This window comes from Pseudorasbora parva, chromosome 9 (assembly GCF_024679245.1).
Source record: "Pseudorasbora parva isolate DD20220531a chromosome 9, ASM2467924v1, whole genome shotgun sequence".
Classification (NCBI taxonomy): Eukaryota; Metazoa; Chordata; class Actinopteri; order Cypriniformes; family Gobionidae; genus Pseudorasbora; species Pseudorasbora parva.
In genome coordinates this window covers 32717622-32723843 of record NC_090180.1, presented here as the reverse complement: position 1 = coordinate 32723843, position 6222 = coordinate 32717622, and the positions used below count along the sequence as shown (strand labels likewise).

The 6222-nt window shown below is 31.3% G+C and overlaps 1 long non-coding RNA gene across 1 annotated transcript; it reads left to right on the top strand.

Moving 5' to 3' along the window:
* Positions 1 to 2451, top strand: LOC137088906 (uncharacterized). The gene is made up of 4 exons (XR_010907601.1): positions 1 to 578; positions 1048 to 1369; positions 1525 to 1601; positions 1886 to 2451. It is a non-coding gene; the product is annotated as an uncharacterized lncRNA (long non-coding RNA).
* Positions 2452 to 6222: the final 3771 nt, after the last annotated feature.

Genomic DNA, 6222 nt, shown 5'->3' with positions numbered 1-6222 from the left:
ACTACAAGTGTCAGTTTTCTACATAATTTGACATTGTCAATCTTTATGAGAGGAGTTGTCTAATTTACTGTAGGCTACTTTACATCTGTGTACAGAATAACCTACTTTAAATATTATGTTGTTGTATGGCGATTAAACACACATTTAATTGCATTAATTGCAAGAAAAAGTTGAACAAATCTAAACCAAATTAATTTGCATTAAAATTCTGTTAAAATAGGCTACATTTCATTTTAATCAGACTCTAAACATGATTGACTTTTAGTTAGGTGAATGAGTCAAGTTCTCTGAAATACAGTCCAACTACACAGTGTGTTAGAACAACCTGAAGAGAAAGGGATAATTAATACGTCATTTATAATCAACATTTAATGCACGAAATATCTTATTTTATATTTATACTTAATATTTCAATGCGCATGCGCCAAAAATACTACGTCATGATTTTGAAAAATGCGCGGTCTGCCATGTTTGCGTCATCGCGATGCGTAATGAAGCTGAAGGACAACAGACAACAGAGGAGCAAACCGTTTGGATCATTACAGATGAGACGTTATATGCTACAAATAACGAGTCAAGTAAGTATATCTTGATATAAGCTCTCTTGATTTTACATTTTCACCGTAACATGGTAGCTCTCTATTACGGTGCAGTTATTTAGTTTAATCGCAGATAGGATAGACGCACTATGGACTCGGGAGGTGAATTAACGTTAATCATGTTTCCTATGTATCTAAGATTGTATTATTCATATTCATGTATCTAAGATTGCATTATAATAATTTCTTAAATCGGAATGTGATCGCCGGTGTGGGCATGTTCAATGAATTTGCCTGCTGTAAATACAATATTTTAATCAAACTCCTACTTTTTAAATGGACAGAAGACACTTAACGTTTTATACATGTATTCCATATATTAACTTATAACAACCAGTAATGAAATAATGATTTTAATATGTTCTTTTCTTTTTGCATTTGGAGAGTAAGATGTTAAAGTACTATTTGTGTTTTTAATATTTTGTGCTTATATTATTTTATTTTGTAGGATCAATACAGATGTGTTATTGGAGATCCAGTGCAAGCTGTGTGGAATTACAGAGCCATCTTGATGAGGTCAAGTTAATGTTAATTATGAATTTATGCCCAGCCATGACACTGGTCACACAAGCTAAAACATTGCTATCAAGTCTTTCGCTTTTAAATGCTTTGTATCTTGTCCATTTGTAAGTAATACATTCCCACTTGTGCATTTACAGATCCCCTAATCATTATATATTTTACAGGCCACACACCCAAAGGAAAGGAGCCGCAGCATTGCTGTGCCAGGCGTGGTAAATACAGGAACATCCTTCATGGAGATGGGCGAGGTAAGCTGAAACTTGCAAGGCAAGATGAGGAAAAATGCAAGAATACTTTTCTCAATTTACACTGGTCTTGGGTTATTTATCTATATTTAAGTTATGTTTAATTCCCTGTAAAGTAGGAATAAAAACCATTATTAAAATGTTCTCTATTTTTAAAGTCCAGTGTCAGTGAAGATGATGTGCTCAGTGGGATACGTGAAGGAACCTCTCCAATCATTCTACCCTGACGACTGAGGTAATTCATCACATAGGGGATGCAGTTGTGGTCAAAAGCGTACACACACCATGCAGAATAAACTGCTTCATCAGGGCAGTACTAGATAAAAAAGAGACAACATGCTCATTTTTATGATTTCTTTTTTGTTCTTCTTTTTTTCATACAGATACTGCTGTGTGAATATAAACTTTGGAGCACAACTGTACATCTATCGTTTTAATTTAATTGAGCCAATTATAATAATGGATAGATCTGTTTTATAAACAAGTTTTTTCTTTGCATTTTCTTTTTCTTTCCTCAAGGTATATATTTTTTTGCTTTCCTGCCTCTTTGGAACATGTCCATTCACATCTACTGTGGAGAGATGGTGCGCCAGTTTCCTACTGATGGAGAGCTTCTGGGACATTGACATAAACAGCACTTTCCAAACAACTTGAAAATAGTTGGTGACAAACAATTTTGTGTGCCTTTGGAGTTCTTTTTTTTTTCTTTTTCTTTCACTGTAATGCTGGAATAAGATTTTAGAATAAACATTTTGGTCCTAATTTTGGTGCTAGTAAAGGTTTAAGAGCTTATAAGTTTAGTAACACTTTACAATAAGATCTAATTTGTTAACGTTATTTAATGTATTGGCCGACATGATCTAACAGTGATTTCTTTTTATTTATTTATTTTATTTAATTTTTTATAGTGTTTATTAATAGTTGTTGACCTTGCTTAATAAATTATAGTTAAAAGCTAGTTAATTAAATTTATAGTCATTGTTCATGCAAGTTAACAATGCATTAAATAATTAACATATATCCAACTTTTGATTTTAAGATTGCATTAATAATAGGGGTGTAACAGTACACAAAGCTGACAGTTCGGGGAGGAACACTAAATATAAAAATGCTTTTTTTTTTTTTTTTTTGGTTTACTGAACACATTGTAATTGTCCTAAACTAAAGGTTTCTTAAAAAATTAAAAATATAATATAAAAAATATCTCTGCTAATTATTATTATTATTACCTTTATTTAACCAGGAGAAAAACTCAATGAGATTAAAATGTCCTGTCCTGGCCAAGATAGGCAGCTCTGTTTGCATGTACAGTTATACATAAAAAGTCACATAAAAAACATAAAACATACAACCAGTCAAAAACAATTACACACCATTAATTTACTCTCAAAATGATGTAGTAAAATTTTAAAATAACTAAATGTCACCAGATCTTTTAGCTTCAACTCAGTCTGGAGCAAATTCCAATCTGAGGCTGCGACATATTTAAAGGACGTTTTACCAAGCTTAACTCTAACAAAGGGCACACATAAAGATTATAATTTGATTCAGAATGTAATATATAATTGTCTTGTTGTTTCTGTTTAATCAAACGACAAAGAATGCTGTATAGTGTAGACTATATAGGGAGGCCTTACTTGCACTCGCATTGTATGCAAACGTGTAAACTTCTCATAAGACCGTTTTTGCATTAACTTATAAATCTAATTATAGGTTAGATTTTTTTTCAGGTTTTCAGGTTAAGTAGAATATGATGAATATATAGGCTAATATAATGCATACATTTAGTGAAAGAGTTCATCTCTCTCGTGTTTTATCGACGTCTTTCTGCTGTTGAAACACTGAACGATTACACAATGTGATACATTTTAGTAAGTTGTAATGTATCCTTAAAATACCTTCTGATGTTAATTCATGTTTATTCTTTGACTATGACAAGGTGATCACATTCACTCGTGCCGCGGTGCTGCTTGAACTGATGTGTCTTTACAGTGATCTGTCATGTCACATTAAAGAGCATCAATATGGCATCACTTGAATTTAATGATAAAATTGACAGAATACATATGTTCTTATGGAAACTTGTATTGAAGTGTGTTCCACTCATTAAACAAGCCGTCTGTTAACTGTTAAAGATTGCATTCGTACCGCTCGGTACACACGTGCACTGTACCGGAAGTCCTTTACCGAACCGGTTCGGTATGAATACATGTGCCGTTACACCCCTAATTAGTAAATGTTAAAATTAACATTAACTAAGATAAATAAATGTTTATATTATTATTAATTCTAAGTTCATGTTAAATTAAGTAGTTAACTAATTAAACGTTACCCTTAGTGTTGTACATGAAACGATTCTTTTCTTTCCATTTGTTTGTATTTATTCATCTGTTGTGTGAGGTACTTTTCTGTGATGGGTAGATTTAGGTACCTTTGAATGAGGGAGATATATAATAATGCATATAATTACATATAATTGCATATAATCCTCATTGTCCTCCAGACTCTTTCTAAATGAATTTGTGTTTGTGTAAATAGTTTTTTGGATTTTTCTTGGGCATCAAAAAAAAGTTTTTTTTGTATATTTGTTTTACAGATTGTTTTGTCAATAAATGTAGAGGATTTAAATTTGGATGTGTTTATTATACGAAATTGCAGCTGTATTATTTGAAAAATGTAATTATGAATGTATTTCATTATATTAGAGTGTACATGTAAATTACGTTAAGGTATATTTTAGTTCATATTAATTGCTTGTTTTTAAGACAGTAGAATGGATGTCAGTACATTGAGCAGTGCACTTTAATTACAATTTTAATACACTAGAAGTGATTATGAAAGTACATATAAAGTTGTATTTAAGTACCACTTAAGTTATTCCAAAAAATCACTCTTAATTGCAACTTATTGTATTTTATTTCAACTAAATATGTGATAAATTTGAAATCAATTACATATAATGTGTGTTAAGTACACCGAAAACATTGCATTTAATTCACACTTAAGTGTATATTTAGCTGACATTAAAGTATGTTTTAGTTCACATTAATTGCTTTTCAGTACATTGAGCAGTGCACTTTAATTACAATTTTAATACACTAGAAGTGATTATGAAAGTACATATAAAGTTGTATTTAAGTACCACTTAAGTTGTTCCAAAAAATCACTCTTAATTGCAACTTATTGTATTTTATTTCAACTTAATATGTGATAAATTTGAAATCAATTACATATAATGTGTGTTAAGTACACCGAAAACATTGCATTTAATTCACACTTAAGTGTATATTTAGCTGACATTAAAGTATGTTTTAGTTCACATTAATTGCTTTTCAGTACATTGAGCAGTGCACTTTAATTACAATTTTAATACACTAGAAGTGATTATGAAAGTACATATAAAGTTGTATTTAAGTACCACTTAAGTTGTTCCAAAAAATCACTCTTAATTGCAACTTATTGTATTTTATTTCAACTAAATATGTGATAAATTCGAAATCAATTACATATAATGTGTGTTAAGTACACCGAAAACATTGCATTTAATTCACACTTAAGTGTATATTTAGCTGACATTAAAGTATGTTTTAGTTCACATTAATTGCTTGTCAGTACATTGAGCAGTGCACTTTAATTACAATTTTAATACACTAGAAGTGATTATGAAAGTACAAATAAAGTTGTATTTAAGTACCACTTAAGTTGTTCCAAAAAATCACTCTTAATTGCAACTTATTGTATTTTATTTCAACTTAATATGTGATAAATTTGAAATCAATTACATATAATGTGTGTTAAGTACACCGAAAACATTGCATTTAATTGCACAATTAAGTGTATTTAGTATAAGTATATTATCTGTGTAATAAGTACACTTTATAAAAGTACACTAAAGTGCACTTTTTTTTCACAAGGGACCCGCACTGGCAGACTCTCTCACTCAACACTCTTTGACTCATAGTCAGACACTCTTCGTAGGAAACAGTAAGCACTGCTCGGCTTCGAAGTAGAAAGCGCTGATCTATCATTCCACTTCCTGTTTTATACCCGCGCTGCGGGGCGGAGCGTGGAATGCGTGATCGCATGCCAAATTTCATATTATGAGGCGTCACGTAGGATTTAAATCAAACTTCGCTTATCAATACATACATAACACACGTGCATATACACCTATACATTACTCGCATATACATGTATACTATTGGATGTTCAAAATACATATATGAAATACACGTGCACACTAATATGAAATCCATACCAATACATATAATGTTAATAATGAATGCATACACACTTGTGAATAACTTGCATATACATATACACTTTCATGCATATACACCTATAAACACTCACACATACATATAAACTTCCATGCATATACACCTATAAATACTCGCATATACATATAAACTTTCATGCATATACACCTATAAACACTCGCATATACATATAAACTTTCATGCATATACACCTATAAACACTCGCATATACATATAAACTTCCATGCATATACACCTATAAATACTCGCATATACATATAAACTTTCATGCATATACACCTATAAACACTCGCATATACATATAAACTTCCATGCATATACACCTATAAATACTCGCATATACATATAAACTTCCATGCATATACACCTATAAACACTCGCATATACATAAACTCACTGCACGCAGACCAGTGGCGCCTCCAGAAATTTTTCATAGGGGTGGCCAGATGGGGCCACTTAAAATCTTGGGGTGGCACACCAAAACTAGAAACCATAATTTCAGAATTTTATTCTACCGGCCTGTAGCACGTCACGACACATAATTCCCTGTCGCCTTTTACTAAAAAATATTTTTTG